The following is a 21659-nucleotide window of genomic DNA, read 5'->3' on the forward strand; positions in this document are numbered from 1 at the left end:
GAATACATTCTAAGCCCTATTTTCCTAAGTCCATGGGAAGTTCAGTTTTGCTTACTTTTCTCTTTTTTTTCTTAGAAAAATATCTACTTTGGAAAATTTCAGTTTTTTTCTCCTCAGGTGAGACTCCCGGGAACTAGTTTTCACTCTTCTCTATATTTCAGCCTTTCTCCACTTCCTCCTCCATCTCTTTTACAAGAACCAATTAAACTGGTCTCCTCTGTAGTCATTTTCATTCTCATTTATATAAAACATTTTCTTAAAATACCATTTGTGTGCCTTTATAGCACATAAGGGAATCCACATTAGATCCTACCCTCTGGGAATTTAAACCTTCTATCTTCTCCCACCTCTACTCTGAAATTCTGAATTATAAAACATTATTTTTCTCCTAAAAAACAAAATTTAAAATCTCATTGACCCAACCCTAACTCCCTTCATTCCTTCTCTTCTTCACACCCCTGGTGGGAAAAGCATCTTCTGGTATAATATTATATCACATTTTTATTATGAAATACTGTATACTATGCTGTGATAGCAAAACCTAGTTTTATTTTTCACAGATGCTACATTTTGAACCATGTGGAAGACCCAAACCTACTATTACTCTTAAGGTAAGGAAGGATCTGTTTCTGCCTCTCAGGTGAGATCCAGGAGTGATATCATCTGGACCCTGCAGGTTCCTGCTAGATTTGAAAGGAATTCAGGAGCAAGAGCTAAGATGGTTAAAGGAATAGGGGAACCTAGATATAGAATTAATTTCTGGGTAGCGTATTTAAGACTGATTCTATAGGGGACTAAGCATAAACACTAATGTTTCTCTAAGCATTGCTTGCATGTTCATGATCAGAATTTTTCTTTCTGGTATCAAAGAACATAGGCACTCACTTCTAGACAGTGGTGTATGATAGAAGGGCCCACTCACAAGACAGAGGTCCTTATCAAATTTTACACAACTGAAATGGTTAGAGCAGAGCAACAAAGAGAGAAAAGAGAATGGCAGAACGTATGCTAGTGGTGTCAAACTTCTATTTTTAAAATGTGTCATTTACTAACGAGCTTTCTTTTTCTGAGGAATCTGAAAATCTACAGTGGAGCTGAGGTGGTTCCACTGAGGTACACGATGACGTGGAAATACGTGAGGTACTCTGACACATACTAGGCCTAACTGGAAAAGACATTTCGGGTAAGGTAATGCCAAACTTAACTACTTTGAAATAACCCTGGAAAGTACTGGTGCCACTGGTGTAGCTGGGAGCTGACTGTGCACCATTTTGAAAATTGGAGTGAAGTGACTTGGATCAGAAATTCCAGGGTCAGAAGTGGCTTTCATTATAAAATTCACTTTTCTAGAACCCAACTGGTTCGTATACCCCTAAAGCCTAGAGTAAACTTCTTTAGTTCTGATGTCACCTGGTAGATAACCTTCTGGTGCAGGTAGAAAGAATACAGTGTTTCTACTTTGGGCAGTGTTTATTACACTCTTTGATTCCACAACAAATGAAAATCACTTTAGAATGTCTCCTTTGTTTTCCTCCTTTTCTCATTTTGCCATTTTGCCTTCTTCTCATTTCGCCATACGTGAGAAAAAGCTCCGCCCCTCCCCACTGATGCCAAAAGCCATATTTTCCCGGTTACTGGTGATTTTCCTACTCATAACCCCATCTGCCTTAACTCATGCATTCTTTCTGCCCTTCATTAATGTGCTCATTCTACAAACGCTTGTTATGCACTTATTACGTGCCAGACTCTGGTGAGGACATACTCTCTGTCCCTGTAGAGGTTACACCCTAAAAAACAGAAACAGTCATGTAAATAAATATTTAAAGAAATTCTTTTTGGGGATGTGGAAAAAAAATACACATATTTAAATGGAGTACAATGATCTATTTCACTCAGGGGCAGACTTCAAAAAAGAGACAGTTCCTAAACCTTGTAGACATAAATATTTCTATAAGTATATTTCCAGGGGTGCCTGGGTGGCTCAGATGGTTAAGCATCTGCTTTCGGCTTAGGTCATGATCCTAGGGTCCTGGGATTGAGCCCCGCATTGGGCTCCCTGCTCAGCGGGGAGTCTGTTTCTCCCTCTGCCCCTTACCCCACTTTCTTGCTCTCTCTCTCAAAGAAATAAATGAAATCTTTAAAAAAATAAGTATATTTCCATTATTAAACATATTTTCAATTTCACTCTTAACATTAGAAGTCTATCCATAACTTAAATTAATGTGACGTCTCTGCATAGTTACATTACGATTTCTGATCCCATACTTATAATCATGGTAGGGGGTTACGTGACATAAACAACCATGGGTTCTTTGTCTCAAGCTAAATTCCTAGATTAAAAGTAGGAGTGAGCACACTGCCACCTCCACCAGGCAGATTACCACTGTAAACCACTTCTGGCTATTTCAGATAAGTTTTCCAGAAAGAAGTATTTATAATGTCTCTTGACCCCATTTTGATTATTAGGAATGAGAGGCCCAGTCTGGTCTAAAGTTGGTTTAGTTTAGTTTATAGGCATTTGGAAATAACATCTGGAGTTTAAGAAATAATGTTTGATTTATGCAGAGGTATAGGGATAAAGAAGATAAAATTTCTTTGGCGAACTTATCATAAGCTGTTTACAGGCTCTCATATATTATGAATACGGCACGGTCATTTTTTCAATTAAAGGAAAAAATATAACCATCAGGTTGTATGACAAATATTTATTCATCCCCAACTGAATGGTGCAAGAAGAGTAAAGATAGAAAGTAGGATCAGAATGCATCATAGAAGCCACACTACTCAGTCCGTGTTGTTAAGCATTGAAGGTTTACACAGAGAGGCACAGCGCTGCAGCAGGCACATTCCAAAGTGATTTTTCTGCAATCAGAGTTTCATTCATTACCCAATTTTCATGCAACTCCCCTGGCATTTGAAATATGTTTCAAGGTAGACTCCCCAAGGGCTTTTCCCCTCCCATAATAACTGATCTGCAGTGTCCAAAGATAGATCTAAATATCTTTGGTGCAAATTACTTGAGGCCTGCAGAGCATGATTCTCTGTCATCTTCATCACATTTCACACCTACAGAACTGATAACAGATTAATATCTAGGCTGAAAATATTTCATCAGCGTCTCTGGCTAAGGCATCTTGCATTATTTTATCTGGGGGCACCAATAAAAGGAGGAGGGGGCCCAGAAAGAAAAAAATTTATTTGCACTCAGAGAGGAGGAAAAAAAAAAAGAATTTCCTTTAGTATTATGAGAAAGGCGACAAAGCTGGTCCTGGCAAAGTTCTCTGCTCCGATTATGTATACACTTTTATTCAATCATTGTATCGCTCCGTGTCTGACATTTGGTCAATAGTGCAATCTACCACCGATCAGAATAAAACAGCCACCCCAGAGCACCTTGGAATTTCATTAGTTTCCTTTCAATGTAGTCCTTATAACTAGATGTTTATTTGGAAACACAAATTTAAAGTTCAATTCTGTGCCTTGTCAATATTAGTAAAAAGTCAAGGATCCTAGACATTACTGTAAACCTGATTTTTTCATTTGTCTGTTTATTTATTCATTCATTCATTCATTCAGTTGGAAAAAAGGAGTTGAGGGAGGGATAGTAGGGCATAAGAAGGAAATATTAAAAAATGAAATTTGAAATAAAAAAAGGGTTGGAGATAATCTTTACTGGTATGGAAGACTTATTTTTTTAGTAATCTGGGTTTTAAGTATTAAAATGCAAAAATGCACTGACAAAAATAATTTTACACATGCATTTAGTCTCATATATATTGTAAAAGGTGTTGAAAGTGAAGATTGATGGGAAAATAATGAGATTAACAGAAAATATCACTAATTACAAGGAAACAGCACAACGTGGTATTACAGAAACGGGTTTGGTTTTACCCAGACTCAGATGTGAAGAGTGGCTCAACCATAAATTAGCTGTAGGCTTTGGCATAAATTTTGTCTAAGCCTCAATTTTCTCATCTGAAAATGGGGGTAGTGACACCAACTTGACAAGCTGGACAGGAGATGAAACGTGATACAACATATCCCTAAAGCAGGTGACATAGTAGACCTTTAATAGTCATTTCCTCTCCACTCTTCTCTCTTTTTGCATAACAATCAGAATAAGAATTAGTCAGTGATCTTACTGCTTTAAAATTATTTTTATTCTCCTTCATACATTCCTTTCCTTATTTATTCTTTCAAGATCTATTGTCTACCAAATTAACTGATACGTTTTAAGGCTGTAGAGGAACAAATGAATGAATGAATCAACTAAAGAATCTGAGAAAGATGTTCTCACAAGAATAAGTCAAATGCTATAAGTATTTATATTAAAGCTTTCTTTCCTTCTTTCTTTCTTTCTTTCTTTCTTTCTTTCTTTCTTTCTTTCTTTCTTTCTTTTCTTTTCTTTTCTTTTCTTTTCTTTTTCTTTTTTTTAGGGACAGAGAAAGCTCGAGTTGGGGAGGGGTAGAGGGGGAGGGAAAGAGAGAATCTTAAGCAGACTCCTTCCCAGTGTGGAGCCTGATGCAGAGTTCCATCTCAAGACCGGAGATCATGACCTGAGCTGAAATCAAGAGTAAGTCGCTTAATAGACAGACTGAGCCACCCAGGTGCCCCTAAAGCTTCCTAAAGAAAGAAGTTTGATTAGTGTATTATAGGATTCTCTCTTTTATTGGGCTAATACTGGTTAAATATTTTAACAGAGTGTACTGAAAGAATATGGTCAAGACATTATTGGTGTGTCACACTTAGTCTTAAAATGTTATCTGTTTTTAGATAAAAAGAAATCCCAATAAACTCATAAGAGACCAAACCACCTGATGTAATGGTAGAATTGACAACTTACGGTTTTCTAATAAAATACATTTCATTGCATCATAACACATTTTAACTTCTCTCCTTTTATACTATCAATACAAAGTGCCATTCACATTCCCTCCTTGTGTGTGTGTGTTTCTTCATTTTGGTTTAGAAGCTTAAGATCCATTTCCTAAATTACGGTGTGTAATACCACATGCAATATTAAACTTCCCATTCATACTTTAGTTTTGATCTTCAGTTGCAATTGTTTGTATGTGCTTTAAGCCAGCTAAATATTATTCTAAATTTTATTTTTACCACAATAATGATTTTGGATATTGTGTTGGAGCTTAATCTGTTTTTAGTGGTTTATAAAAAGCAGAAATACATTAGGACACTATAATATTAATCACCTCAAAACAATACCATATGTTTATAGCATTTCTTTGGTGATTTACATTTTACATGAAGCTTTACATTTTCTAGTGATTTTTCAAATCAGTAATAATTATAATAGCAATTAACATTTATTGAATCTTTACTAAGTTTTTTATATATATTATTCCAATCCTCACAACAAACATTGTAAATATTCTTATTTCCCCTATTTAAGGATAAGAGGACTAAGGCACAGGGAGGCCGAAGGTCACACAGATACTAAGGGGCAGAACCAAGACACAATGTCCACCTCTACAGCTTGACCTCTTACCCACTGTACTAAGCTGCCTCATTAACAGAGGAAATTGCACATCATCTGTCCATGCATGGGAAAACTCCAAGATGAGAATACAAACGCAGCAGACCCCCTATTCATGGTATTGCTTTCCAGAGTTTCAGTTACCCCCAGTCAACTGTGGTCTGGAAATAGACGATCCTCCTTCTGACATATTATCAGGTCAGTGGTAGCCTAACACTATGTCACAATGCCCACGTCATTCACTTCACTTCATCTCATGACGCTGGCATTTTATCATCTCACATCATTACAAGAAAAAAAAGGTGAGTACGGTACAATAAGATACTTTGAGAGAGATGCGACATTCATACAACTTTTATTATAGTATATTGTTATAATTGTTCTGTTTTACAAACAGTTATTTTGTTAATCTCTTACTCTGCCTAACTTACAAATTAAACTTTGTCATAGGTATGTATGTATATATAGGAAAAAACAGTGTATATAGCGTTTGGTACTATCCATGGTTTCAGGCATCCCCTGGGGGTCTTAGAACATATCCTGCCACAGATAAGTGGTGACTACGATAGCTCCTCCAGCATAATATATGCTACACAGAACTGGAGTCTGAAGATAAGTCATAAAACTTCTAACCTATTATTCTTCTGGGAAGACAACGGGACTACTAATAAAATGACTAGTTATCACATTTTCATAAGGAGTAACTTTCAAATCTTTATAAAAGTTTGAATGAAACATAGGGATGTAAATAAAAGATTAATGAATTTGATTTTCTATTTTATATTTGTAATCCTGAACCCAGACTTCACTGGTTCTTATTAGACTGTTTGTAAAAAAAATGTGTAGGGGCATTTGTTCTTTTGCTTCTCTTGCCTTCTTTCCTGGAAGGAAAGACTGTCCTCAGTGCTGTTAATCAAGAACCCTAATTCCCTCTCACAGCAGCGGGCACATGGCACTTGGTGGTCAATAAGAATATCCCAACTCGCAGATCAAGATCCAAGAATAGACATATGATCTCAGCACAGTCTGGTTTCTGAGTCTCTTCTTCCTGTCAAGCTTCTTCCTGCCTCAGGGACTTTGCACTTCTGTTTCTCTCCATCTATACTCTTTTTTCCTCAGCTATTCCTATAGTTTTCCTCTTCCCACTTCCTTTTTGTCATTTAGATGTCATCTGGGTTGTCTACACAGAGGGGACTTAGAATATCATTAAGTCTAAATGAGTTCCTATACTTCCCATTTATAATTAAGGACCTCAGTCCATTTTATTTTCTTCACAGAACTTAGTACTATTTGGCATTGTGCGTCTCCTTCCACTAGGGTGTAAACTCTGTGAGTGTGAGCGAAGAGGACTTGTTCGTCTCCATGTTCCCAGCACATTAAACAACGGGCCAGTGTATGAACTGCTTAGTAAATATTTGTGGGAAGGTCAAATGTGTGGCAAGAGATTTTTTTTTTCTTAAAATAGTTTGAGTTGGATTTCTATCAGTCATGACTGATAAATTCTAGCTTCCTTATTATATGATACTACCACACAGTCACTCCAGATGATTTTTTTAAAAAAACTCTACATTTATAGGATATGCATTTAAAAAAAATGCCAGCAGTACTATTTCTGTTTTACTTATCATGGTAATTTTATAGCTTACAAATATTTTGGACAATCACTGTTTAAAAAAATTTAATTACAATGTGTTTATTAATCAAGGTACTAATAAATATTACCTTCCTGTCGTTATAATTAGTACCATTCTAAGCACTGTAGAAACACAAAAAGTATAAGAAAAACAAGGGATGAACATAACACTTAGGAAGTGAGTAGACATATATATAAAAGGCTAATGTAAGTAGTAGTAGTATACATTGAAAATGTGCTAGGAGTTAGAGAAGGATGGGATCTTATTAAATGGCATACTTGGAATTTCCTTCTGGTGTACAGAACTAAATCTGGATCCAAAACTGTGGAGTTTTTGGTGGTGAATGAAAGGACAGAACAGCTCAAAATAAGAAGACAAGGTGGGGCCCAGCGTAATTTGTGTGGGGGGTGGCAAGGAACATACCGCAGTCCAGTGAAGAATTCATCTGGGGTATTGAGAGAAATAAGTTGATGATATCAGGTTCTAAATTAGAAAATAGGGTCATAAATTAGAAATATTTAGTTTTTGTATTATTTACACTAGAGATTGCGAACAACAAAGATCCCATGACACATATTTTAGGTAAATTAATCCAGCATTAATGTGCAGAATAACTATGATATGAAAGAGGTGAGAAGACCCTCTAGAAAACCCTGTGTTGAGGCTCATATGGGAAGTGATGAATCTCTTGTGAAGGGTGGTGGTGAGGATTGTATGCAGAAGGCAGAAAAGACAGCTCATTCAAATTGAATGCTCAATATAAGATATGAGGAAAAGCAAAGTCAGGAGTACTCCTGAGTCCCTATTTTTGAAAGAATGGCAAAAGATGAGACCAGTGATGGAAATACACAATTTGGAGGTAGATCTAATTTTGGGATAATTGGGAATTTGTTTTTGAATGTAGGGTAATGGTAACATGAATAAGTAGAAAGTTTCTATTGGCAGTTCTCAATCCAGGGGCTTGAGTGAGTGGTCAAGGTAAGAAGGATGGATTTGGCAGTCAATAAGCATTGAGTTCATAGGTATCTGGTGCCATCTTATCCATTAGACACAGTAGGCATAATTCCTGGGGCTCGTGATACTCTAAGATACCAATATGTTTTATTTATTTATTTATTTATTTATTGGTCAGAAGGAAAAAAACACTTTTAGCTCAAAAATGTTTTATTATATCATGTTAATATGTTTGTCTTTATCCTCATGCAGGTGTAAAATATAATTTAATGTTTTATAGCAATGATTCCTGAGATTTGTTCTTCCCTCTATATACATATCTACATGTATGACATGCCTGTGATGTGCATGGTTGTGTGTGTCATGAAGAGTAAGCTCTCACTAAATAGATGCTAGGTCTCTGGGATGTATGCTTGCCAGCAGGACCACATGGTAACGACGTTATAGCCAGATCATGGTGAGATGGCATGCATCCTTTAGCCAACTTTCCATACATGGATTCTATCAATTCCCTCAGCCCCTCCTTAAGGGATGACTTTCAAAGCAATAGAAGAGTTGAATTTAGATTTCACAATCCATTTTTCTTTGTTTAGAGCCAGCATTTGTCTCTTTTTGAAACAGAAAAATAAATTACATAAAAACAATTATTATAATGGTTTTAAATATGAACACAAGGAATAAAAGAATGCAGCACTCACTTGAGAATATTAAAGCAAAATTAATGGTATTTTATCATTTAAGAATGGTAAGGACCCTTTCTTCATATGTCTGATTAGCCACATGATTCCTCAGGTCTCCAAACTGAGCACTTAAGGTAACAAAAGGATGTAAAATATACTCTCAAGGCTCGGGTCCCAACTCTATTAGTGATTTAAGGAAATTTTTCAAAGAACAAATGTTATGTGTCATTCACATTTTCTAAGTATTATTTTCCCAATTTTTCTATCTTGGATTCCTCTCATGTCAAACATGAAAGAATTGCTTTAAATTGTGTTCCTGAGATGATGTATTTAAAATTTACCTAAAATTAGGTTGACCACAAATTATTCCTGTTTTTTTAAATTCATCTCTAAAACTGTGTTCCTTTTATTTCTAGACAAACTTTGCTAAAGGAATGACTACATTTCTTTAACACTGCAAATAATAGAGCTGACTGTGTATTTGAACAGGTTGACAGCTTCACTTAGCAAACTCACCCTAAATTCTGAAAACAAACCTTACCAACAGTTGGCTGACAATGGTTGAGATGACAACAGAAATAATTTTCAGCAGTAACAAAAACAGATTTAAGCTAGTACACACAACAGTACAAGCTTTTTCTTTTTAAATGAAAAAGGAGAAGGAGGCAACATGCCCATTAGGTATGGCACAAAGTCTCGGCCTACTGCAGTAAGTTATTTACAAAATCAAGTTATAGTGCATCTTTTGTCCTTACCAGCAGGTGCAGCTATTAAGCAGGAAACATTCAAATATAATATGGCCTTGAGGGGGAAAATAAATAGACTTTTTTTTTCCCCTTCCATTACAAATGCCCAACACCAGTATGATAATTTAATAATTCAATTTGCCAAGAAAAATTAGCCATTTATTTGGAGCCTTGAAATCACTGAACTCTGAATGCTTATGTGTGATCAAATCTTACCTTGCACATTTACTTAAAGGAAATGCCTTTTTTGCCTTTTTTCGCAGAAGCCTATAAGTAGAGTGTATGTTTCAGGCAAGGGGAATCAGCTATACATTTCTTTCCTAATAAGGTGACCTATCCAGGCGTATGCTACAAGCTCCCTTATTCTACTGAAAACTGACCAGAGTTCACTTTCAAATGTGGCATCATAATGTGAGTGAGTGTTGGATGGTGGCCTTGATATGCTCAGCTCAGCAGATGGATAACAAAGCAGTGAACACGGGAAGTGCACGGTGGGCAAACAGTGTGTTGGAATGCAAAAAGCACACTGAGGAACCCAGAAAGCCTGGGTTTCAGGAGCACAGAGGCAAGTGAGACGTAGCTGTGAAAGTGGCAGGGGAGAGAATCCACCAATGAGTGATGTTTTACAAGCGGAAGGGTGAGGATAAAAGTCATTGGCAGTAGCAAATGTTAAGAAATGACCTCCCACCTCCACCCCACTGAAGGTGGTGATTGGAAGAGAAGTTTCAGGGCAAGTGGTATGATATGAAGCCAGACTGCAGAGGACTGAGTGAATATGAAAGGGAGGGCAAATTTGAAATGTCCACCAAGTATCTTGGGTATAAATGTTAAGAAGCAAGTTAGACCAGTATTTGGTAGAATGAATCTTGAGGGGTAAATAGGAAATGGAGTTTAAGATAATTTTAAGATAATGAGAAAGATAATTTTAAGATAATGAGAAAGAAAAAAATAATTTTAAGATAATGAGAAAGAAAAAAAAAGTAATAACATTTTTTCCATGAGATCTAGGAGGAGATGGGAAAGGCTGACCTCTGAAGCTCAGATAATGATACTAGGTTTGGTGGGGAGGTGCTCTCTCTTTCCAAGACAGTGGGAAAGAAGCAAAGATGTGGGTAGACACAGGTAATTGGTTATTTGTTTGGAAAGGATGGGCAGAGTTTTATCTCATGTTCTCCATGACTTCTTCCATGAAACAGGCAGGACCATTTGCCAGGGATGAAGGAGAAGGAGTATGGCAGGTACTTTATGTGAAGTGGTAAATCTTTGAAATAGATGCTGATGACTTATGGGCAGCTGGAAACCATAATTCTCTAAGGGCGGCATCCACAGTACTTGTCTGTGGTGCTCCTTCCAAGGGATCAAAGTGGATGGTAAAACTAATCCATAACTGGTTTGGAGAGATAGAATGATAGAAGAACAACTAATCGATGAAATGATGACTCCTTATGAGAAAATGGGTGAAGCGGTTGAAGGAGTACAGGCTTTGTAGGGCACTCAGTGTGTCTTATTGATCTTCATGACTTCAAAATTGATGCAGAAATTTACACAGCACGTGGTTAAGAACACAATAAGAGATGGAAGAATGAAAGCTATCATGAAGTGATTAATGGAAACAAGGAAGCATCTCTCTTGATGACATTAAAAGTAATAGTACTACTAATGATGATAGTAGCAAACATTAACTGAGTGCTTATATGTGCTAAGCACTGTTCCAAACAATTCATTTGTATTATCTCATTTTAATTCACACATAGGAATATGACATAGATACCATTACCACAATTTTACAAGGTTCAGAGAGGTCGAGTGACTTACTAGAGCCACACTGATAATAAATGGAGAAAGGAGGACTCCTGAGCTCATGATCTGTGAAGGAATAGAAGTAGATGGAAGGAGAAGACAATAGAGAGATTTAAGATTGATAGATTGATTCTGTGGCTTCATCCTTCCTCCTTTGCTCCTCTCCGACTTAGTGTGTCTAATCCACAACAAAGATCTGATAAAATGTTGAGTGATGGTATAATTGAGGGCTTTCACTAGGAATGCAGTGGGCTGTGCATTTTCCTCCATGAAATCATTTAAAATAGAGAAAATAGAGAGGCTTTTATATCTTTTTAACATAGACCTTTTTTGGTAACAATGATAAAATCTGAACCAGGCAACAATGACAGCCCTGGTAGATGGTCTTTGTTTCTGAAACATTAAGATAATTTCACTCAGGGTGGGTCTAGCCTAGATTCTCCATGACCCTACAAATTTACTTACACTTCTCAGACTCTCAGATTTCTAGTAGAGATATCTTGGACTAGGATGTTACTTGATCTCATTGACTTATTATAAGATAGAATTTTATTTAAGAATATAAAGCAGGGCTTCACAATTTCTTTTGAAACACATGCTCTATTTTAGTAAACACAAACACCACATGTCCTGCTTTAATGTTACTGGGGAAAAATGATGAAATACTGTGAAAAAAAATCAGAGCATTGGGCAAAGTGTTTCTTTATTTATAAATTATAGGCTGGTTCCACCCTTGTCAGTTTGAGAATTAAGGTCTTAAACATTTGAAGTTCTAGGTAACTTATGAAATTGAGGAATAGAAAGAATGTATATCAAAGTTATACTTAAAATATTATGCACATCATGTTGCCTATAAATATCCTTGGCATTTTCAGAAAGATACTCTTACTTTGATCAACTCCAGATCCTTGAGATCTTAAACACGTTAAATTTTTTTCTCTACTTAAATTGTCTTTGGTTTTAGCAAGCCATTAATTCAAACTGAAATCTAAAAATTTAAGTTATGGGGAATTAAATTGCAAAAGATCTAATTAGAATATCTTAACAGGTAAGCAATCAACTTTCCATCATAAAATCTTGTATACTAATTTAATTTTTCCACAATATTTTCATCATATCTGCACAACTTAGTAAAACAAAACCTCTTAAAAATTCAACAAATATGTTCAAATGCTAAATCTGTAGGTAAAAATAGTAGACATAATAAATATTTTTCTTTGAATATTAGCTTCTAAGTGCAGCAAACAATTTAAATATCAAATCTTTCTAATCAAATATAAGGTTTTACGGGAATGTTTTTGAATGCCATATATGGAAAATTTATCGGAGAAAAGCAAAATGAACCAAATAAGTGAACAAGACTAATGTTTTACTTAGTACATTCAAACACCATTTGGGCAGACAGTACCTAAATAGACCTTAGTTCTAAGAAATAGCCTGAATATTTTTATTTTAGACTATAAAATAATTATAACTTGATATTATAATATTGTATTGGATCATATTCTCTAAAGAATAGAGGGGAAAAGAATTGTATGTATTAGGATAGCCTTGAAAATAAGAATCCACACATATGTTCAGTGTCTTAAAAAATCAGGTCACTCTCATCTGCTTCTTCTTACTACTTCACTTATGTGTGGTGTTCATGGGAAGCAATTTCTGGCAACATTCCAAATCTTTTTTATTTTTATTTTTATTATTTTTTAAAATGTTTTTTATTATATTATGTTAGTCACCATACAGTACATCCCTGGTTTCTGATGTAAAGTTCGATGATTCATTAGTTGCGTATAACACCCAGTGCACCATGCAATACGTGCCCTCCTTACTACCCATCACCAGTCTATCCCATTCCCCCACCTCCCTCCCCTCTGAAGCCCTCAGTTTGTTTCTCAGAGTCCATAGTCTCTCATGCTTCAAATCTTTTTTTTAAATTTAATTTTAAAAGGGTTTATTCTTTATTATAAAAATAATGCAGGCTTATTTTAGAAAAATTGGAAAACCCATTAAAATAAGACAAAACAATCACCCACGTCCTTCCCAGATAGAACTACTGCTAGAATCTTGATACATTTTCTTCAACGTTCTTCTCAAGTTTAGTTCGATTATGGCATTTTTGTCTTTGCCTTTTAGTTGTTGCTGTTCTTACATTTTCTATTTTGTTATGATTGTTATGCAGAAAAAAAAGAACATTAGATCCCTCCAGAGGTCTAAACTAGGAGAGGCCTAAAATAGTAGGGGAAGGAGTAAGAAAGAACGGAGTCCAACCACTTGGACAGCCTAGGCTTATTTTGACTGATGGTAAACGTAAGTTTGTTTGGTGATATCAGGGTGAGGGGCTCTGCTCCTTGCAGTCATTCACAAACTCACAGAAGCTCAACCTCCTGAAACATTCTCAGACTCTATGGCAGAAATGAACTTAGAAATCCCCAAGAAACTTTTCACTGCCTGAGCCACAAAGTGATCTGCACCACTGCCTCCTCATCTTCCTTGGCAGAACTAGTCACATGGCCTTCCCTAACGGCAAGGGGGCTGAGAAACGTAGGGGAGCAAATGGAGTATTTCATGGGCATCACATTCTCTAACAGAAATGGAGAGATGCAGGGGTTTGGGCACATGCGCAGGAGTTCAATTTAAGTTCCAGGTTAGAAGATTTTTTCCAATGGCTCTGATGTCTCAATTCCTTTTTTTGGAATGCCAATCACATTTACTATCTTAGTAGAAATTTTAAAAATTATGTATATAATTATATATTGTCTTAATTTTTACTTAGCTGCTTCATTTGTTTTCCTCTACAGATTTGCATGCACAGAATAAGTGTTAGGCAACGTTTATTCCATAAAATTGTTCTGTACTTAAGTGTTGTCCACAAGAGAAGGAGGATTACTGAAATATGAACTGTATTTTGATACATTAATGGTGTATCTTGACAAACATGGTATCTTATTTTTCGCCACTACTTTGCTGGAAGTGCATCACTCACCTGCCTATATTCAGTGGTTTCCCATTCCTAAAGGATAGACTCCAAGCTCCTTAACATGACATATAAAATTCTCCAACATCTGCCTCTTGCTTAACATGCTGTTCACCCCCTACCTGACATTTTATGCTGCCCAAGCACTTTTAGTTTCCTCAATATATCGCACTGCCTTTTCTTTCAGTATTTTTGCTTAACCAGTCTTTGCATGGACCATCATTTTGAATGCCAATCTTCCAGAACACACCAACATTTCCTGATGAATTTCTAGTCATTTCCCTAGACTCAGCTCAGATGTCATCTTTTCCTGGCCTGGGCAAGTTGGAATAACTTCTTTCAAATAATACCCTGCATGTATCTCCATCCTTAGACTACTAGTCATAATGAACTCTTAACTCTGGTAGATTATCCCTTCTACCAGATGGTGAGCTCTGCCAGGCCAGGGACTAGGTCTAATTCATCTTTGGGCCCTCATGCCTATCATAATAATTAATTTATGCCTTTAAAGATTGAATAATTGGAACAAATAGGTGGAACCCTGAAAGTCTTTCCCTTTTTCTTTTATACAGTCCCTGAAGTACACTCTTCAAACCCTTCTCTCTCTCTGATTTATTTTATTAATTCCATATGGGCTCTTCCAAAGTTGGAGGTTATAGACAACATTAATTCAGAATGATTTTAAATAAGAGGAAATTTTGAACCATGTTTCAAGGGTTGCTTTCTGCACCCTGATACAGAGGGGTCAGTTCACTTTAAAGTGTGCCTCAGATAGGCACATTATGCTCCTTCTCACCCTGGTAGGCCTTTCAAACTATTATGCCTTTCCAAGAGCCAGAAGTGCAGATTCTATGAAAAATGAATTATTAATGTCTGATTTTCACAGCAATAGAATATCTTTACCCAAAGAGTAGCATTTCTTCCATGCTGTCAGACATTCTTTCTTAATATAAAATCCTGACCCTTTAGTAAGGTGTCTTTTTGAATCACGGATTTGCTGACTTTAATAAACACACTGTCGTTACTTTTAATCAGCACAGAAGTTCGGTTTGTAAAGTTTATGGTCAGATTAGAATCAAAACTACATGTGAATGGGGATGAATAAATATACAAATAAGACTAAACATTTTCTATGTAACAAATGTAGTTTCCAGATAAATTCAAGTGGAGTCTTATTTTTATTTTTCTGAAAGAGGTTCTCTCTCTGTAATGATAAATCTCCGTTTGGCAAGCGGGAGAGTTATGTACAGTAGGAGACAGTGCCAAGCTTTCTGGCTTCTTCAATCTTACATTGCCGTCCTCTCAAACCACTCGTGGACACAATTACACTATTTGCTCTTCGTTTTGCATAGCGCACAGAGAATTTACCGCAGTTATAGTTGAAAACATTGCTTTATCAGTGATTTGACTTTTAAAAATCGAAACATTCCAAATTTTGAAAGCTAGATCAGTTTTAAACTGTTATGTAACAGTGATAACTGAATTTCTAGATACTGATTACATGGTCATCTTAAACACATATTTAATTTTCTTTTGCTTGCTGTTCTAATTGCAATTTATTGAAATGATGGGAAGCTTTTGTTCCTTGCTAGTCCCAGTCACTTACATAAATGCCAGGTAGGCTATTTACAGTCTTTAAACATCCCGAGAGCAATTTAGCATTTGTCGAGGGATGGTTTTTCAGCAAATTTAGTCACTGTACATGTAGGACAACTTGCATTATTTTTTGATTTGGTAAACACACAGCCATGAGTGCTCCTACCTCATATTTCTGTAATGGCCTAGCATCATGGTAATTTGCCAAACTGCCTTTTTGAAGGTCATTTATTAAGTCAGAAAGGGGAAAAAACGATTTTCCAAGCTTATCCGATAATCAAAAACCAAATACACTGCCTCATTCTAACAAAGGTTATTGTAATTCTGAAGACTATTTGAAGCATTTTTTTTTTTTATAACCTCCACCAGAATGGATTTCTTGTATGGGTTCTAAAAAGAAAGCCATCTACATGATACCCCCTGATGCCAAAAGAGAAGCCCTTTTGGCCAAATCAATGCCCAGAGACACTCAATGCAACGTAATTAAGACTGTGTGTCGGCAACCGTGACTGCTCACAGGGAGCGCCACAAGACTTCTGAGAAGTCCAGCGCATGGCAAGATGTCTTCTTGCTACTTTAGAGCCTGACACGAGCTGCATGGTCTCACGGTGGCTTGAGGGCACTGCCAGTCAATGATCTTTTCTCATAGTTTACCAAATTTAATCCTCCTTTCCCATCTGGTCAGAATATATACAATAACTTTAGACCAGAAGGACACTCCAGAAGTCATCTGTCAATATAAATCAAAATACACTGTTCTCACAATAAAGTATTAGCCATTGTGAGAACACACGTAAATGATAAATTATGACCTTTGCCCTTAAATGGCTGCTTTCTTCTTAGTTAGAGATATGTGACATGAAAAACATGAATGTTACCTGCGAGACGGAGAGAACTGATTAGTTTTCTCTTCGTATATTATCATGGACCAAATGATTAAATGTAGTGGTATATTCTCTGACATTTTCACACTGAAACCTGTATTGCATACTTTCTGTATGGCAATAGGAATACCGGATAATTTTATGTATAAATTTTCAAATGGCACGAGGTAGGAATAATTGCCTGTACTTTAGAAATGAGATCTTGAAAGCTCACAATATTGAGATAATTTAGCTACCATCACCCAGCTAGTTTGCTAATGAGTCCTGATTCTAGCATAGGTCTACTCAGAGGGTGGGAAGGGATACGGCACAGAGCAGGTAGGTGTGTGACATTTGAGGAAGAGATGATGAGAAGTAGGTGGTAAGGGTGGGAGTGGAGGGGGGCATAATACCCAGGGAAGGTTCCAAAAGGGAGGGGCTGGTGTGAAAGCAGCCAGCAGCATTTAAGTCTGTCCCAATGGTATCTGTATACTGCTCTCATAAATCTTCCAAATTCTCCACTACCCACGTGGCTGTCATTTGCAGGGACGCAAAACAGAAGGAGCCCAGGATGTGGAGTCAGATAGATCCTGATGCAAATTCCTGTCTCCTCACTTAACCACATTTATGTCATTAACCAACTTAATAATTTTGCTGACTCCTAGCTTTTATTTTGTAAAAATTTTGTGATATTTATCCATCTGTGATTTAATTAAAAATAGAAAGCACTTAGCAGTGTCTGTTACCTAGGAAGTACTCAATAAATGTTATTTTTTTTTTCTTGTTTCTTTTGCTCACTTTTCTTCCTTCTCCCTCCCTGCCAACCAACCAAAACTTTCTGATCACTTTTTATTCAGGCTCTTCCATCTGATAGGGTCATCTCTGTTTGTTTCTTCCAAACTTATTTAAAGGCAAACAAAATGACATCTAGCCATTCTCACTATTTAGTTACACCAAATAAACACAGAGCTCAATGTAAAGTGTTATGGACATTATAAATGGCAGACCTGGGGATAAGGTCTTCGTGAGCAGTACTGTGGAAACAGCTCAATGTGTCCCAAATCTGCTCCTCCTCTTTTGTTCCATCTCTTTGCAAATGATATCACTATTCCCCTAATTGCACAAAACAGTAACCTGGGCAACTGCATTATTCTTTACCCCTCAGCAACATTAGATATTCTTGACTATGGAATTCTTGAAGTATCCCCCACTCTTTTGCTTCCTTGATGGCACACTCTTAGGTTTCAACCTTCCCTTTTGCCCTGGCCACTCCTTATTTCCTCTTCCAGTTTACTTTCCTGGTACATTAAGGATAAGTGTAGGCATCCTGAGACTCAATTCCGGACCCACTTCTTTATTTCTTCCCTTTAGGCTCATTTGGCCCTTTGGCTTGAAGCATTCTCTGTATGTTGATGACTCCTGGATTTATACCTCTAGGCCACAGCTTTCCTCTGTGTTCCATTCTCATGAAACCAAGTGCCAACCTGACTTCCACAGATGATGCCTGTTAGGAATTTCAAACTATACGACCCAATAGAACTTTGAATCTTGTTTACCATTGATTCCTTCCCTCGTCTTTATCATTTCAATAAATGGTAAAAACTAGTTCTGTGTAATTCTTTTTTTCTTTTTCCTTCACATTTCAGGACATTCTATTCTTTTTTTTAAATCTTTTTTTTTTTTTTTTTTTAGTTTTTACTCAAATTCCTGTTAGTTAACATACAGTCTAATACTAGTTTCAAGTGTATAATTCAGTGATTTAACACTTACATATAACACCTGGTGCTCATCACAAAGTGCATTCCTTAATCCCCATCCCCTATTAACCCATCCCCCTACCCATCTGGCCTCTGGGTAACCATTAGTTTGTTCTCTATAGTTAAGAGTCTGTTTCTTGTTTTGCCTCTCTCTTTTCCCCTCTATGCTCATTTGTTCGGTTTCTTAAATTCCACGTACTAGTGAAATCATATGGTATTTGTCTTTCTCTGACTGGCTTATTTTACTTAGCATGATACATTCTAGTAACATCCATGTTGCTGCAAATGGCAAGAATTCATTCTTTTTTATGGCTGGGTAACATTCCATATACACCACCTCTTCTTTGTTCATTCATCAGTCAATGGACACTTGGGTTGTTTCCATAGTTTGGCTATTGTAGATAATGCTGCTATAAACATTGGGGTGCATGTATCCCTCTGAATTAATGTTTTTGGATTCTTTGAGTAAATACCTAGTAGTGCAATTGCTGGATTGCAGGCTACTCAAGTCATTCTATTCTAATGAAAACATATATCCTGAATCCATTCACTTCATCTCTGCCACTCCCACCACCTTCATCTCTCTCTCCTGGTATCCTGCTAGAGCCTCTAACCTGTCTTTCTGCTTCTGCTAATGTCCCATTCCAATGCAGACTATGCTTAGGTATCTTGAGTAATCTTTTTTTTTTTTTTTTCCCCCAGTGTAAGCCTTTAAGAAGGTAAATTAACCATGTTATACTTTCTTGCCCCAATAGCTTTTCTATTATAAAAAATTTAAACTCCTTGCCATGACCTATAAAACTAGCAAGATCTGCCTGATTCCTTCACCTTGACCTTTAACATCACCTCATACTACATTTCCTCTTCCTCACTATACACTTTTCTGTTTCTTGTTATACCAAATTCTATTCCTCTTTAGAATTTAATCTGCCTGAACACTCTTCCTCTGTCTCATTGCATGGTGCCTCTTTTCCATCCTTCAGATTTCAGCTCCAACATCATCTACTCTGAGATTCTGTACTTGACTTTATAAAGTAATCTCTTGCCAAGTGCTTCTTGTTTACATTACCCTATGAATTTCCCTCCTGGCATCAATTAAAATGATTCAATTATCTTTTTTGAGGGGAAGGGGTTGTTGTTTTCTTTCTGCTCCCTTCTCCTCCCTACTTCCCCCACTAGAATATAAGCCCCACAAGGGTAAGGGCCACAGCTGATTTTTCACACTGTATGTCAAGCATCGGTACAGCGTCTGGTTCAGTATTTGAGCACCTCCATTTCAGCTCTTAGTAAATATTTGTTGAATGAATAAACTAAGGTATGAATGAGCCACTGACACTTCCTTATTCCTATCTCTAACACATCTTCAAGTAGCCATCCTATTTTGTTACCCCTTAAATCATTTCCGTCCCCATTTTCATTGCATTACTTCAGGTCACTATTATCACTTGCCTGAATCACTGTAATTTGTTACCAGAACTAGAGTCTCTTAGGAATAGTTGTGGTCTTGGGGGATCTTAGAGTAATTTAAAATAAAAAAAAGAATAGTCTATCATGAAGTAACTTGATAGATTTTAGTATCTTCATGCAGCTAAGACAACACAATGTGGGGCAGGTAGTCCGATTCATCAGGCTTACCTCAAAGGAGTTGTTGTTGTTGTTGTTGTTGTTTTTTAAACTAAGGGAACCACAAGAAGTTAGCAGTTTCAAAACCTGCAATATAAATGATCTTGTCCTAGCAACATGTCAATTTATGGTATAACACTCTTATTCCCTGTTGTGAGCTCTTGGGATTTTGTGACTCTCTACCCCCGGACTTCACTAGACATTTGGTACTTGCATACCTCTCCAGTGTTCAACAACTAACAAATACTTAGAAATGTGTGGATTTTATGTATCACCTTGGAGATGGCTGAAAAATATTCTAGGATGAAGTGAATAGAGGTAACCATGGGGAGGCTATGCTTAACAGATTGAAAATATAGAGTGGAAGGCCATTGTAATCCTATAGTAGGTGGGATGCCAGACTCTGTGGTTTAGTCATGGATCCAAATAACTCTCTAATTCCTCCTGAAATTACCCGAAATGATATTTTTCCAGCTGGCCTTTGGGTCCAGTCTTGTTTCTCTTCCAGTCCTCTCTTCCCACTTGGACTAAAGTGATGTTTTAAAAATTTGCCATTTTGATAGTATTTCGTGGTGCCTTGTTACTGTTAATATAAACACCTCAGCTGGCAGAGAAGTCCCTCAAGGTTTGGTTTTGGTCCCTTTACTCCACCAGTTGGCTCTTCGCCTCTCCACTCTTTCATACGCTTGAGTTATATCCTGCAGTACCAGAGACTTATACACCTTATCATTAATCCTCTATGGTGCCTTTCACACTCATTACAATAATATTTGTTGAATGAACCAACAGCATTCGGATATCCTATTCCCATCAGTGCCTGTCTTTCTTACTTATCTCTAATCATCACCAATAGTGTTATCATAGCTTTTATCTCAGGATCCGACCCAGCAATCGATTTAATTAATATCAAGTATGATCTGTAGCATACATTGTCTAATGAAAGATTTTACTGGTAACTATGTTTTTGAGAATTACTTTTTGACCACTCTTTTCTTTGTTTTTTGCTTTTCTTTGTCAAAACTAGCTTTGTAGGCATCTATTCAAAGTAACTGCTGATAAAAGAAAATTATTAAGAAATACTTTCTCTTAAAATTTGATATGATTTTATTAAACAAAAATAATTAGTAATTGACCATAATGTGATCAAGCTAGTGCTTAATTATAAAGAACACTGCAGTGATTCCTCCATAGGTAATAAATAATGTTAAGTAATATGAAAGAATATTGGGAAAGTGTTGCTTCTCCCATGTTCTTAAACATAAACGGAAGACATTTCATTTTTCCAGGTATTTGAAGGTTTTTGTGGTTTTTTTGTAGTACAAATACTTATTTCTTTAATTAAATAAATAAAAGCTAAGTTTATTAAAATTATTTCCTCTTTTCCTCACCTGCTTTTCAGTGTAAATTCTCAGAAACTGTTTAAAATGTACCTCAAGTCAATGAATATTATTCATAAAACTCCACTGATTATGTATTGAGTACTGAAGAAATGCATGGATTAATTTATCCCTGTTAAACCTCAATTGCTTATTAGGCCA

This window comes from Ursus arctos, unplaced genomic scaffold, assembly GCF_023065955.2.
Source record: "Ursus arctos isolate Adak ecotype North America unplaced genomic scaffold, UrsArc2.0 scaffold_26, whole genome shotgun sequence".
NCBI classification, from domain to species: Eukaryota; Metazoa; Chordata; class Mammalia; order Carnivora; family Ursidae; genus Ursus; species Ursus arctos.